Source organism: Choloepus didactylus, chromosome 6 (assembly GCF_015220235.1).
Source record: "Choloepus didactylus isolate mChoDid1 chromosome 6, mChoDid1.pri, whole genome shotgun sequence".
NCBI lineage: Eukaryota > Metazoa > Chordata > Mammalia > Pilosa > Megalonychidae > Choloepus > Choloepus didactylus.
In genome coordinates, this window is record NC_051312.1 from 3,724,583 (window position 1) to 3,740,656 (window position 16,074).

At 40.8% G+C, this 16,074-nt stretch overlaps 1 pseudogene; it reads right to left on the reverse strand.

Moving 5' to 3' along the window:
* Nucleotides 1–13,387: 13,387 nt before the first annotated feature.
* LOC119536553 lies at nucleotides 13,388–14,125 on the reverse strand (annotated as a pseudogene).
* Nucleotides 14,126–16,074: the final 1,949 nt, after the last annotated feature.

Below are 16,074 nucleotides of genomic sequence, written 5' to 3' on the forward strand. Positions count from 1 at the left end.
GAGTGGGTCTCCACTTGAGAAAAAGTAAAAGGTACACAAGGCCCTTTTCGTGTTTTTCTTTAGTGGGTTATGCACTTGTAGCTGGAAGTTGCTACTTATCCCTCCAGCAATGATTATTAACTTTAGTTCCCCATAAAACTTTATGGTTAAATATGATTCATGTACTGGGGAGATAGTGTCTGAGTAGTTCAGCAGTGAGTAGGAGAGAGAGGGATGAGAATGAGATACAACATGGTCAGAATGTGATAAGATGTTAACACGTAACTTCCTATTTTCCTTCAGGGCTGCTTGGTAAGTTAACTCAATGCAGAGATAGGGTCTGAAAAGACCCCAAGACTATCAGTCATATGGGGAATGTGACTTTTATGGGATAGTGCTGTTCCTTTCCATGAGTGACAAAAGAGCTGTTGAAGGTTGGGAGCAACTGCTGCTTTTCTGGTCCCATCTCCCCTATATTTTAGAAGTATCGTGGTTCCCGAATCTCATGAAGGAGAAAATCACCCAACAAGTATGCCTGTTTGTTTGACTTCCATGCTGTTTATCCATAGGCACACAGATCCCAGAGGTTTCCTGAACTCAGATCCAAATTCCATGCAACAGCACCCTGATCGCAACTGGTACATTAAGAAAAAGAACCTTGTGAAATTAATGGTTCAAGATGGAAGCAGCATCAGTAAGCAGCAGTCTCTCTTCATGGTCATTTACTCCATTGTGATGCCTGTTGTTTTGTGTGGACTGGTGAGGAAGGCAACTGTACTCTGGCTTCTTGACTTTCATGTCCAAAATTCCTTTTCCACCTGTATCCTTAGATTTGGCCAATGCTGACTTCATCTACCTTGTCATTACATCTGTATAAGTCATCGTGGAATACCATGGAGCTACCATCTGGCTTGGGCTCACATTCCTAACTTTTTGAACCTGGTTCCCTATTTCTCATACACAATGGCTCTGAGTTTCCAGACTGCCTTCAGCACTGAGCGCTGGGTGTCCTCTGCCCTACCTGGCACTTATGTTGTCATCCGTAACACCTGTCATGCATTGTCTGCATGCTGATTTGGACCCTTTCACTTTGCCTTGGTATGTTGAGATTAGGTGCTTGTTTTTGGGCTTCAGATATTCTTTCCTGTAAAGCATTCATTGTTGCCTTTTGGGCTAGTGTTACCCTCAGGATATGCAGGATATGTGTGATCTGTGTGACCCTGCTTATCAGAGTTCAGTGCCTGCTGCCTCCAGCAACAGTCTGACTTCTCAAGCTTTATGTTACTGTCATGCACACAGTCCTCATGTTTCCCTCTGTGCCGTTCCCTTGGGCATTGTGTGGTATTTGTATAAGCTTCTACATATATGTGGCCTCTCTATTTTGTATCATCATCTTTCTCTCCTGTATGAACAGCAGCTCCAATCCTGTCATTTATTTTTTTGGGGAGCCCTAAAAAAAAGAGGCTGGGGAGCTCCTCAGAATGGTTCTCCAGAGAGCAACTGGGGGAGGAGGGTGAGCTGGGGAGTCTCCCTTGCCTTCTTCCCCTTCTGTATATACTGCTGGGTTCATATTGCTAATATTTTGGGTAGGATTTTTGCATTAATATTTATGAGATATTTGAACAATGAATTATCATGGAGGGAAAGTAAAATGCTTTTCATGGAAAATGCAAGCAAGGAACTATTCAAATATGGTATCCCTAAGAGCCACTATCTTCTGCATGTGCTTTCATAAAGGGCATCAAATTCTAAGAATCCAATGGCAAATAGCTTCACCATGTTGAAGGCTAGGATTCCTGCCTTGTGTGGAGTTGGTGAGGCAGACCAGGTAGACTCTTCTGTCTTCAAGGAGCTCAGATCACCACCTCTTCACTACTTTGCTGGCCCCATCTCCTCCCTCCAGACTCTGATGGAATCCACTGAAAGACTACAATTCCTGTCACTCTTTCCTTCAAGCTGAACTTGAATTTATCTTCACCTACTTGCTAAAAATGGCATCAGATTCCTACTGAAACTATGCCCAGCATACTTTATCAGGCAAGATCCCCACTGTTTTCTTTGGGAATACCTAAACTGAGGTTGGAAAGTTCCCTTGCTCTTTTTCATACACTCATCATCCTTTACTACACATAAATCTTTACTCATAATTTTACTTGAACATGAGCTTCATTTGGAAAAACTTTCAATCCATTAATGTCCAATGAAAACCTTTCTTCAAAGTCCACCCAGAGTAACTCCACCCATTAAAGCCATTCAAACCATCACAGTTTAAAAATAAACTACATTTTAAATCAAAGTATAGCATACATACAGAAAAGTGGTGTGCAACTCTTTGGATATTCACTAATTGAAAATACCCTGTGACCAACTGAAAGAATGAGAAAGAGACAGAGAGAAAGAGAGAGAGAGTGTAGAAGAACATGGCAGTGCCCCATAATCCTTCTAGTCACTCTCCTCCCAGATGGAGGAAAATACTTTCTTTCTAGCATAATAGGTTTACTTTGTTTTTTATATTTATACAATATGCATTTTATATTGTGTCTGAATCTTTTCAGACAATATTGTGTTTGTGCGATTCTCCCATTCTTTTGTGTGTAATAATAGTTCTTCATTTTCATTGTTGTGACAGTCTCTTGTAAGAATATTACACTATCTACTTATTGATCCTCCATTTGATGGATATGTATATGTTTTTCAGTTTGGGGCTTTTCAGAATAGTGCTGCTCTGAACATATTTGCACATGACTTTTGGTAAGCATTTGTATGCATTTCTATTGGATGTGAGCCTAGAAGTAGAGTTGCCGTATTCTAGGGTATGCATATGTTTAGCTTTTGTAAACACAGTCAAAACATTTTCCAAAGTGTTTGAACCAGTGCTATGAGATTTCCACTTGTTTCATATTCTTATCAATATCTGCCCTTGATTTTTCATTTTTGTCCTTCTAGTGGATGTGTAGTGATATCCCATGGTTTTAATTTGAATTTCCCAGATGATTAGTAAAACTGAGCATCTTTTATTTATTGGCCATCTGAATATTCTGTTTTTTAAAGTGCCTGTTTTACTGTTTTGTCAATTTTTAAAATTGGGTTTTCTGCCTTTTACTTGTAGGGGTTCATTATATGTTATGTATACTGGAAGATGATAGCAAATATATACATTTGAAACTCAGTCTCCAAAATACTCCATAAAGATGTTAGGGTGATACATAGAATTGGCCTAGCACTTTTTGCTTCTCTTTGGAAGACAGTATTGAATTGTCATCAATAATTTTTAGTAAATTCAACAGCTCATTTTTGGTTGTCTTCTGTGAATTGTCAAAATAGTTACTTTGATCAATTCTCTGTCAGTAAATATATTCTGTGTCTCTGGATTGCTTCCCTTCTGCATGGATATGAACTTAACACAATTTACTGTAAAGTTTCAGGAATCTTAAAATCTTTTCAGTGATCTGTTAGAAAGAGTACCAGAGGATCAGTTTTACTTTTGGATAAATTTCTGTCAGCAATGGCTTTCAAGAATATCCTTTTCACAAGCATTCTATGGTCACTTTCCTTCTGCAATTTAAACTCAGAAGAGGTGCTACAACAGCTATGAAACACATAAAATTCTTCCCCTCCAATCCTTTTTTCTCCCTTTTCCTTGTCTTAATGAATTTTATAGATAATACACTGTTGAAAATAATTTGAAATAGATAAAATCTTGTTACTTTCCCAATCTTAAGGGAAACATTTCAACAAATCACCATTAAACATAGTATTTGCCATATTCTTATTTTTGGTATTCTTTATCAGAATAATATTCCCTTCCTTTCCTAGTTGTCTTAGAATTTTTGTTTTAGAATGACTGGACACTGTACTCTGTCATTTTCTTTTTCTAAATTCTAAACCCATTCAAATAATAATTAAATTTTTCTCCTTTTTGATGTTAATGTAGTGAAATATATTGATTTTTTTTTCCAATCCATTTTATGTCATCCTGGAATAAATCTAACTAGGTTATGGAGTATTATTGTTTTTATATATTGCTGGATTTATATTGCTAATAGTTTGTGTAGGATTCTTTAATGTTTATGAGGGATTTGGTCTGTAATACTCTTTCCTGTCTGGAATGTCATCTGGAATTAATGTGTCTTGAGTGTAAGGCTCCTCTATTGCCCTATTTATGTTATCTGCTGTCCATGGACCTCAGAACCAATCGCTCTGGGGTTAGGACCAAGGAAAAGTGCACATCCCTTGGACTTTCAACCACTTGATCTGCAGCCCTTGGCCTAAGAATGACACCCAGAACTGTGGCCAAGTCCTGGAAGGAAAACATCACTATCCGTCTTTACTAAGCTCTGATGCATTTCCAGGGACATTCCAGGCAGTTGGTGATTGTGGTGGCCTCCTGAGGAGAATCAATATCTCATTGTGAAGCCAAGGCTTTTTAGTGTAGTCGTTTAAAGGCTTCTGTACAGTGGTTGATCAGATGAAGGAGCAGCTGTTTCCACAGGAAGAACGGTACAAGGGGACTCAGGGGCTCAAAATAATCAGCCTCATCTGTGTCTGCCCAAATGTCCCCACCCTATATCTGGAGATCTTTCTTCTTCTCTACCAGTACCTAAAATGAACACAACAGACCTGGCTGTAATCCTTGCTATATGCCCTGGGCTTGCTCCCATAAACATTTGCTTGGCAACTACAGGATACTCAACATTTCTTCTTAGCTGCCATCAAGACTCTGATCTTGAACTTGTCTCCTCAGGTATCTATAGCCTCCAGTTGGCCCTTTTTCCTGTGTATGCTCTCTGAGGCCGTTGGAAGAACCCAGATGACACCACAGTCTTTATACCATAATTGTCTCCATAGCAACTAAGTGACCCTGTTACTTGACCTTTTGAGTTGCTGCTCACAAATCATCATGTGCTGCTACCAGGATGATCTGAGTAATCTTGAAGACACTGCTTACTTTGGTTTATCAGTTTCTCTCTCCCCACTTCTCCCCCATAAGGTGGTTATCCCTGTGCTCCCCAAATATATAAACAAACAATTCCAGAGCCTCAGTTTGAGGGTGTGTTGGGGACCCTATTTTGTACCAATTCCTCTGATATTTAGGGTCCAAAGAGAAGATACATAGTACATGAAACTTGGTAATTTTAAGCTTTTAATAAAATTAACAAGCATTTTATGGAAAACAAAAATGGATTCTCCAGTACTCCAAGGCTAGTAACAGAAGGAACAGTTTATCAAGACTGAAAGGGAAATTGGTAGGGGTGATTACTGGAACCTGCAGGAGGGAAGGTTCTCTGAAAGGAGCTCTGGCTTTTGGTGGAAGAATGAAAACAATCCATGGTAATGTAGAGAGAGGCAAGGGTTCTGAATACTGTAGCCTCAATTTCCTCCTGCCCTCTGATCTCCTGTAAGTTTCTTTCATTGATCAAAATCAATCAGAGGAAATAGAGAAGAGGGATCTATCTCTGATGCTGTTTCTTTGGGCCGGCGTCCTGGGGCAGTGAGTAGGGTGACGGGGATGAAGAGGGGACCTGGAGAGGTAGAGAGGAGAAATCCATCACAGGGCCGTGAGTCAGCATCTTGTCTGCACTTTCTCTTCTGATATATGATGCTGGTGATTGTCAGCCTCAAGTCTTGTTGAAATTGATGTTTCTGAAATGTCCTTGGGATTCTTTTAGGGACTTTTATCCATAGGGTTCTCATGATACGATCAGACTCCTCCCATATAATGTACTTCTTATACTTTCAAATGGTTGGGAACCAGCACTATTCACTTCTTTCACAGTAAGTTGGTGACTTATTGCAGCTGGTAACCTGTAGGTGTTTTCTCTGATCTTGTTACAGGAGAATATATGAATTTAATGGTTCCTCATAATGTTTGGACTCTCCTAATAAGAATTTCCAAGCTAGCAGTCTGGCCTCTTACAAAAATCCTGTAAGAGGGAAATTCATAAAATTAAAGTTATGTTTTGGGTGAGAATCCAGCCCTAGCTGACAACTTGATTGCAGAAGAGGATGCAAATAAACTGTGTCCAGACTCCTGACCCACAGATGCTGAGGTAATACATGTGTGTTATTTGAAGCAATTAAGTTTGTAGGGTTGTTACAAAGCAATAGGAAATGAATGAGCAGTTGCTTAAATAGCAGGCATTCGATGTTTACTACATACTCAAAATTCATGGTGGAGGAAGTTTAAAAAGTCCATTTGAATTGGTCAGAGCTTTGGTTCCTGTATGCATCTCACCATAATGAATTCATGGATTGTGCATTTGATAGATGTGGCATACACTAGAAACATTCTCTGCAATGCAAGTGAAGTTTTCCTGCCAATGTTTATTTACAATATTAAAAGTTTGTCTCCACTAAGGTGATCATGACACGTAGCCCTTTGCTAAGCTCCATCTTAGGTCATTTGAGTCAACCAGGTGGCCATCCTTTTGCACCAAATTTCATCTTTATGGATTAAGCACTCAGATTTTCCACTATATATTTTCTGAGTCAGGGTTTTGAGATAGGATTTGTTGGGCAGAACCCAATAAAATACCTGGTTTTGATTTTTCTATAGTATTTTGTTTTGTTTTATTTTGAGTTAAAATGATCTGAGTAGAGGCAGATGCAAATAGTAACTCTGGATTCAGGTTCCTGTGTGGATTGCATCTGAATGATAATATTTTCTCAGGCAAGAGTAGGGCCTCTAGGGAGCCTTTAAATGGAGGGCAATTTTAAAGGGCATCCAAGTTGTGGTAATAAATTTCCTCTGTTTACAGAGCACTTCCTAATTCTGAGCAATGCCAACATAGCCACAATCAGTGTAAACGCTTACCAGCTCATCCTTGGCCACTTGACAGGCTTTGACACAGGCTACAATTCAGTGATTCATGCAGATTTGCCTCCTGAAAAAGTTTAGACTCTATTAGAGATTCATGATTTGTGAGCTCAAATCCTGCCTGAAACATTCCTCTGTCAGTTTTCAGAGAAGACTTAATGACAAACCAAAGAGGAGATCAGGATTTTACAGGTTTTTAAAAAATAAAATAAAATAAATGAGCATAAGTGAAAGGAGGTTTTTCAGATGTGGGATTCCTTCTGGGGAGGAAGAATTCAGGACATTATAGTGGTGAAAGGAAAGGAGAAAGTGTAAGAGCAGCAGGATTTTGTAAGAGGCGAGACTGCTAGCTGGGTAATTCTAAGTATTTGAAGGAGAATCTGAGCCTTATGAGGAACCATTAGATTCATATATTCTCCTATAACAAGATCAGAGGAAACATCTACAGCTGCAATAACTGCTCTTAAAGTAGGGGACATGGGGTAAGCTTTACATATAGCTTTACATATAGAATCCAATGATAAATTTTTGAGGGCAGTAGGACATTGTTATGATAAAACATCTAGAGTCTGACAATTTCAGTCATGGACAAAAAAGGAAGAAGGGTATAAATTAGTTAGGGTTTCCCAGGGTAGGTAGCATTTTTAAGACTTCCTTAAGGTACAGGCTGCTGAACCTATTGTGATTCCCAGGAAAATGGGTTTGGGAATTTCATTTTAAAAGTTAAATCATAAAAAAGGTTGACTATTATTTCAGAGACATTGGCTAGCCAATGCCATAAGATGCTATGAGGCCTGTGTTCTAGTTTGCTAATGCTGCCGGAATGCAAAACACCAGAGATGGATTGGCTTTTATAAAAGGGGTTTATTTGGTTACAAAGTTACAGTCTTAAGGCCATAAAGTGTCCAAGGTAACACATCAGCAATTGGGTACCTTCACTGGAGGATGGCCAATGGTGTCTGGAAAACCTCTGTTAGCTGGGAAGGCATGTAGCTGGCATCTGCTCCAGAGTTCTGGTTTCAAAATGGCTTTCTCCCAGGATTTTCCTCTCTAGGCTGCAGTTCCTCAAAAATGTAACTCTTAGTTGCACTTGGGGTATTTGTCCTCTCTTAGCTTCTCCAGAGCAAAAGTCTGCTTTCAACAGCTGTCTTCAAACTGTCTCTCATCTGCAGCTTCTGTGTTTTCTTCAAAGTGTCCCTGTTGGCTGTAGCTCCTCTTCAAAAGTTCACTCTCAGCTGCACTGAGTTCCCCCTGTCCATCAGCTCATTTTTATGGCTCCAGTGACTCAACTTAGACCCACCTCGAATGGGCGGAGTGACACCTCCATGGAAATTATCAAATCAGAGTCATCACCCACAGCTGGGTGGGGCTCATCTCCATGGAAACACTCAAAGAATTACAATCTAATCAGCACTGTTAACGTCTGCCCACACAAGATTATATCAAAGATAATGGTGTTTGGGGGATACAATATATTCAAACTGGCACATTCCACCCCCCTGGACTCCAAAATGATGTTATCTTTCCATATACAAAATACATTCATCCCACAACAATGTCACAGAAACTTAAATCATTTCAGTAACAATAGTTAAGTACAAGATCCCATCAAAATCAATTATAGCTGTGGTCAGTCCAAAAGCATAATTCCCCTCTAGCTGTGGATCTGTGAACTGAGAACAAGTTATGTGCTTCCAATATACAAAGGAGGGACTTTCATAGGATAAACATTCCCATTGCCACAAGGAAAAACTGAAAGGAAAACAGGATTAACAGGACCAAAACAGTTCCCAAAACCTGCAGGACAAACTCCATTAGATTTCAAAGTCTGAGAGCCATTTACAGAATGATGTTGCATCCCTGGGGCTTGAGAGAGTGGGAGTCTAACCCTTCCTAAGGGCCTTTGTGGCAGCCCTTTTCTCTCCAAATGCTGGGGTGAGTTCTCCAACATATCCACACATTGGGGAGACCACCTTCTCAGCCTCACCCTCCTCAAACACTGGGGCATCTCCTGGATTCCCTTCCATCTCCTGGGCACATGCTCAGCCCCTTCAGAACAGTGTGGTGGCAGCCAGGCTCCCCCCAATTCCTGGGAATGTGCTCCACCATCTTCGGGGCTTGGGGTGGCAGAACATTTCCAGAGCATCGAGGTGGAAGGCCCACCCTCGACCTCCAGGGCAAACTCACCCTTTCCATGCGTGTGGGCTGCTCCACTCTCCCAGCCCAAGGCCTCTTGACTCCAGACCTCAACCTCCATGGCTCTGTCTTTGAAGAAAGTTTTCCTTCAATTTGTTCCTTGTCTGTCTCCTCCAGTCCAGACCAGCAATGGCTCTGTGTATAAAGATCTCACAAAAAATTCAATTGGCTTCGCATGAAGCACACAGGGGTCAAAGCCGTCAGACAATAGGACTTTCCACAAATCCTTTCTGCTTAACTCCTTTTCCAATCTTGGCTTGTACTGAAATGGCGGCTGGGTTCCATGTTTGGTAACATCCTCATGTTGGGCTGTAGCTTCTGGGATTCCACCCCTGGAAGCTCATAATTTTCCAAGCCATCAGCTTCTGGTTTCTTTGAACCCAAGAGTTCAGTTCTAAGTTTATCTCTCTCTGCTCGCATTTTACTATAAGCTGCAAGGAGAAGCCAGAGTACATCCTCCACACGTAGTCTGGAGATCTCCTCAGCTAAGTATTCCAGGTTGTTGCTCTCAAATTCTTCCTTCCATCTGACACCAGGATTCAATTTTGCCAAATTCTCTGCCACTTTAAAACAGGGATCGCTTTTTTTCCAGTTTGCAACAACACATTCATCATTTCTGCTCAAGGCCTCATCAGAAGTATCTTTAGAGTCCATATTTACACACGCAGTCTCTTCAAAGCAGTTTTGGCCTTTTCTATCAAGCTCCTCACAATTCTTCCAGAATCTTCCCCTTATCCATTTAAAAAGCTGCTCCAACATGTTTGGTATTTACAAACTCAGCAGCAAAGCACCCCACTCCTGGTATGAAAATCTGTTCTAGCTTGCTAATGCTGCTGGAATGCAAAACACCAGAGATGGATTGGCAGGAGATGGAGGCAGAGACTGGAGTTTTTGTTATGTCAGAGATAAAAGGGGGTTGTTTATTTAGTTACACAGTTACAGTCTTAAGACCATAAAGTGTCCAAGGTAACATCAGCAATTGGGTACCTTCACTGGAGGATGGCCAATGGTGTCTGGAAAACCTGTTAACTGGGAAGGCATGTGGCTGGCATCTGCTCCAGAGTTCTGATTTCAAAATGGCTTTCTCCCAGGGCATTCCTCTCTAGGCTGCAGTTCCTCAAAAATGTAACTCTTAGTTGCACTTGGGGTATTTGTCCTCTCTTAGCTTCTCCAGAGCAAAAATCTGCTTTCAACGGCTGTCTTCAAACTGTCTCTCATCTGCAGCTTCTGTGTTTTCTTCAAAGTGTCCCTGTTGGCTGTAGCACCTCTTCAAAAGTTCACTCTCAGCTGCACTGAGTTCCCTCATCTGTCAGCTCATTTATGTGGCTCCAGTGACTCAACTTAGACCCACCCTGAATGGGCGGAGCACTATCTCCATGGTAATTATTGTATCAGAGTCATCACCCACAGCTGGGTGGGGCGTATCTTCATGGAAACACTCAAAGAATTACAATCTAATCAACACTGATAACATCTGACCACGCAAGATTCCATCAAAGATAATGGCATTTGGGGGACACAATATATTCAAATTGGCACAGCCTGGAATTTCCTCTTAGTGACTGGCTGGGAGAAAATCATAAAGATTTACAGCATCACACGAGAGAGCTATTTGCCTTCTCTAAAAATTTTAAGCCCCAGAAGATGGGGGCAGAGATTGGAGTGAAGCATCTACAAACCCAGGAATGCCAAGGACTGCTGGCTATCATCAGAATCCAGGAGAGACGTATGGAACAGATCCTCCCCCAAAGCCCCCAGGAGGAAACAAATCTGGCCTCCAGAATGGTGAGAGACTCAGTATCTGTTGTTTTAAGCCACCTAGTTTGTGGTAATTTGTCATGGAAGCAATAGGAAACTAATATATACAATTTCAGGTTTAACAAGGAAACTAAGCAAGTCCAGGAGAATGTATTCCACTGTTTTGGTTTTCTCAAGAAAAATTGGTTCTTGAGTTAGAGTCCCAAAATGCTTTGTTATGTCAGAGCAGCAAGGGAAACAGCCCTTGGTCATGTAGGGCCTCCAGGAAAATTTAACCTTTTACACTACATTAAGCAACTCCCAAATCCAAGTGGCTTACAAGTGGCTTACGATGATCAACTTTCTTTCCCACGTTACATGTCAGTGACTGGGGGTTGGCTGCTGTGGCTCTGCTGAGGCGGAGGTAAGGTCTGGGTCTACTCCCCAGGTCTCCTTGATTCTGGAGCCCTGGCAGAAGAGCCCCTATGTGGGATATGCCCATTCCCAAGGTAGGTAGTGCAGAAGAAGAAAGGGGTTGGGTAGAAAATTTAAAGCGTCTAAAATCTTCAGCTCAGATGTGTCCAGGCCACATCCTCCCACAATTCCAAAGGCCAAAATAAGTCAAGTGAACAAGAAAAAGTCAGCATGGAAGGAAAATAGGTTCCATGTACAGGAATGGGGGTTGGGGAGGCAGTTGATGATTGTAGAAATAATACTTTCTCCTTAACTGGCACATGGTCATCACTGGCCTGTGCATGACTGGAGATATTACTACTAGCTAGTAATAGTAATGAGAACCATGGAGAGGATTCCTGGGAGCACAGGAGGAGGATGGGTGGTATTTGATGTAGGAAGGACTAACCAGATAGGGAAAGAGGAAATTTTAGGGGTTCGTGGGAAGGAGAGCCCACTGCTGGCTGTGTAACTTCCTCTTAACATGCAGAAGATATTTGTCTCCATCAAGACCTCCCCCGGTGCATCTGCTCCTCTAGCCCAACTCGGAAGAACCCATCTTGTAGATGCTCGAAGGTAGTGATCAATATTATCCTCTGCCAAGGATAATATTCTTCATTCCCAGATTAATTATGAAATAAAAAAGCAAGACAAGACTTAAATCAAGGGAGAAAGCCTGGGAGAAACAAGATCTGGACCCAGCCTGAAGAGAATTTATACCCTTCACACATAGCTGGGGAAGAGGAAGAGTCTGACAATACTGAGAGCCTTGGGTTGTTTCAGTATCAAACCACCTGCTTCTTTTTTTTTTTTTTTCACTGACTTCTGCATCTTTTAGTTAACCCTGTTCTGGTTTGCTAATGCTGCCATTATGCAAGACACCAGAAATGGATTGGCTTTTATAAAGGGGGTTTATTTGGTTACAAAGATACAGTCTTGAGGCCATAAAGTGTCAAAGATAAGGCATCAACAAGAGGATACGTTCATTGAAGGATGGCCATTGGCATTGGAAGACCTCTGTTAGCTCGGAAGGCATGTGGTTGGCGTCTGCTTGCTCCCAGGTTGTATTTCAAAATGGTGTTCTCCAAAATGTCACTCTTGATGAATTTTGTCCTCTCTTTGCTGTAGATCCTCCAAAATGTTACACTCAGTTGCTCTCCGAAATACCACTCTTAGCTGCTTTCTTGTCCTTCTGTCTGTGAACTCTTTTTTACAACTCCAGTGATCCAATTAACACCCACCCTGAATGGGTGGGGTAACACCTCCATGGAAATTATCCAATCAAACATTTCACCCACAGCTGATTGAGTCGCATCTTCATGGAAACACTTGATCTGAAGTTTCCAGCCTAATCAACACTAAAACGTCTGCCCCCACAAGATTGCATCAAAGAATGTGGCATTTTGGGGGACATAATACATCCAAACTGGCACAACCCCCAACAGTTACCCTTCTCTCCATTACTTTCTCCCTCTCCCTTCTTTCCTCTCTCCTTCTTTTGTAGAATGCAAAGGAAAATAATAAATGAAAGGGAAAAAAGAAAAATGACAGATATTAAATATTGAGGAGAGACAATATATACTGACATTATGTATACTTTGTGATCCTGGAGAGAAAAATAGAGATGGATAAGAAAAATTATTCAAGCAATTAAAAATAAAGCTTTTCTATAAAAAAGTAGTCAATAATCTTCAAATCCAACTCATCCTGCTCCATGGAGCACATTTACTTTCTAATTGTCAAGGTACAAAATAAGTCCGTACACATGTAAGTGTAATAATGCTAATAATGGTTAACAGCAAAGCATCAGCTTTTCATTACTGAAAGAACATTTTTGTTTGCAAGATGCTATTCTAACCATGTGTCAGGAATTATCTTGTTGAATCATCACAAGACTCTGAAGAATACTGTGTTAGTTTTAATGCTTCATGGACAAAGAGACCGAGGCTTTAAGAGATTGTGTATGGTCACAAAACTAAATAGCAGCTTAGAAATAAAGACACCTTTCTTAGTTTTCCAGGCATCCATGACTAATACCACACAATGGACTGGTTTAAACAATAAGAACGTATTGCCTCATGATTTTGGAGGCTAGGTGTCTTGCTTCCTTTCAGGGTCCGTAGCATTTTGGTGCTGGCTGCTGCCAATCTTTGAGGTTCCTTGGTTTGAGTATCTGCCTCCATCAATGGTGATGTCCTCTCCTTTCTAGCTTCTGTGACTTCCTGATAATTTATAAGGACTCCCCAGCTCTGTCTCTTCTGCTAATACCCATTGGAGAATCTCTCTCAGTGGTTCTTTCAGCCTCTTTTCCTGAGGCTCTCCACAAAAAATTAAAGGATAGGGTTGGCATAGCTGTTCACAATGAATAAGGCAGTTAAGAAGGAGGCCATGGCCGTGGTCTTCACATCTGACATAAGGAAGGCCGCACTCATGGGCAGACCCCAGACAAGGAACATGATGACTGAGACCTGGATCACAATGAAGACTCGGGTGGGTTTTCACTGCCGGGAGCAGCACAGGATTCTAATGAGCAGGGTCAGGCTGGACACACACATCACCAGGAAAAGAGTATTGTGAACGACACCTAAAGATATTAGAAATGCAACACATGCCTTTACATCTTCAAAGTAGGCAAAAAAAAGTGAAGTCATTATGTGTAAGCCAAGGACCAGGGCCCAGAGGAGGGCACACACAAAAGCAGAGGTGTGCCTCGGGCAGTGACACTTGTACTGGATGGGGAAGAGAACACACAGGCAGCGCTCTGTGCTGATGGCCGCCAGGAGTCACAGGCACACCATGATAAGCCATGGTGGTCATCTGTAAGAAGCCCATCATTGTAAAGGAAAGGAAGATCAAGTCAGCAGCAGCCAAGCTGAGGATGTACTCAGTGCAGGAATTCTTCTCAGCAAGGTGACAGAGCAGCCAGAAGACAGCACTGTTCATCAGGGCCCTCCAGTGTGAAAAATGAGAGGTGGCCTTTGCAGACACGAGGCTTTACTTGAATCATAAGGTACCTTAGTATATTGTCGCATTTGTTGGTCCCATTATGAAGAATTACATGGAGCTGTAATTACAGGTCTGGGTCCCCTCTCCCCTGGCCACATTGTGGCAAGCAAAGGCTGCATGTGAATCACCTTTGTAAAGGGGTGAATTCTACCCACCCATACTGAGGGAGTCCCATTTATCTATTTTTTATTTCATTACTTGTGCTTTGGGTATAAGGTCTAAGAAACTTCTGCCTATCCCTAGTTCTTAAAGATGTTTTCCTACATTTTCTTCTAGAAGTTTTATGGTTCTGGTTCTCATATTTAGGTCTTTGATCCATATTGAGTTAATTCTTGTATATGGTATGAGATACGGGTCTTCTTTCATTCTTTTGGATATGGAAATCTAGTTCTCCCAACACCATTTACTGAAGAAAATATTCTGTCCCAGTTGACTGGACTTGGGAGCCTTGTCAAAACTCAATTGGCCATAGACCTGAAAGTGTACTTCTGAACTCTCAGTTTGATTCAGTTGAGCAAGGTGTCTATTTTTATGCCAGTATCATTATGTTTTGACTGCTATAGCTTTGTAATATGCTTTCAAGTCAGGAAGTGTGACACCTCCCATTTAATTCTTCATTTTCAAGATATTTTTGGCCATTCAAGGTCCTGTAACCTTCCAAATAAATTTGATAATTAGCTTTTCCATTTCTGCAGAGTAGGCCTTTGAAATTTAGACTAGTATTGCATTCAATGTGTAGCTCAATTTGGGTAGAATTTACATCTTGATGACATTTAGCCTTCCAATCCATGAATGTGTCTTTCAATTTATTTAGGTCCTCTCTGATTTCTTTTAGCAATATTTTGTACTTTTCTGTGCACAAGTCCTTTACCTCCCTGGTTAAGTTTATTCCTAGATAATTGATTCTTTTAATTGTTATTTTACATGGAATTTTTTTCTTCATTTCTTCCTCAGATAGCTCATTATTAGTGTATAGAAAAACCTCTGATTTTTCTGTGATGATCTTGTATCCTGCCACTTTGCTGAACTCGTTTATACGCTCTAGTACTTTGTCGAGTTTTCTCAGGACTTTCTAAATATAGGAACATGTTGTCTCTAAAAACTGAAAAGTTTTACTCCTTTCTTTCCAATTTGGATGCTTTTCATTTCTTTTTCTTGCCTTACTGCTCTAGCTAGTACTTTTAGCACATCATTGAATTACTGAGTTGACAGTGGTATCATTCTTGTTCCTGATCTTAGAGGGAAAACTTTCAGTCTCTGACCATTGAGTATGATGTTAGCTTTGGTTTTTCATATGTGACCTTTATCAAGTTGAGGAAATTTCCTTTGAGTCCTACTTTTCAAATTATTTTTATTAAGAAAGGCTGCTGAATTTTGTTGAATGCCTTTTCTGCCTCAAACAAGATGATCATGTGGTTTTCTCCTTTTGATTTGTAAATGTGGTGTATTATGGTGGCTGATTTTCTGGTGTTGAACTATCTTTGCAAATGTGGAATAAAACACATTTGGTCATGGTGTATAACTATTTTACAGTGCCATTGTAATTGATTTGCAAGTATTTTGTTGAGGATTTTTGCATCTATATTCATTAGAGATATGGGTTTGTAGTTTTCTTGTAGTATTTTTATTAGGCTTTAGTATTAGAGTGACGTGGGCTTCATAGAATGAGTTAGGTAGTTCCCTTTTCTTCAATTATTTGGAAGAATTTGAGCAGTATTGGTATTAATTCTTCTTGGAATGCTTGGCAAAATTTGCCTGTGAAGCCATCTGGTCCTGGGCTTTTCTTTGTTTGGAAGTTTCTGATGACTGATTCTCTCTCTTTACTTGTGATTGGTCTGTTGAGGTCTTTTATTCTCAAGTCAGCATAGGTGGTCTGTGTGTTTCTA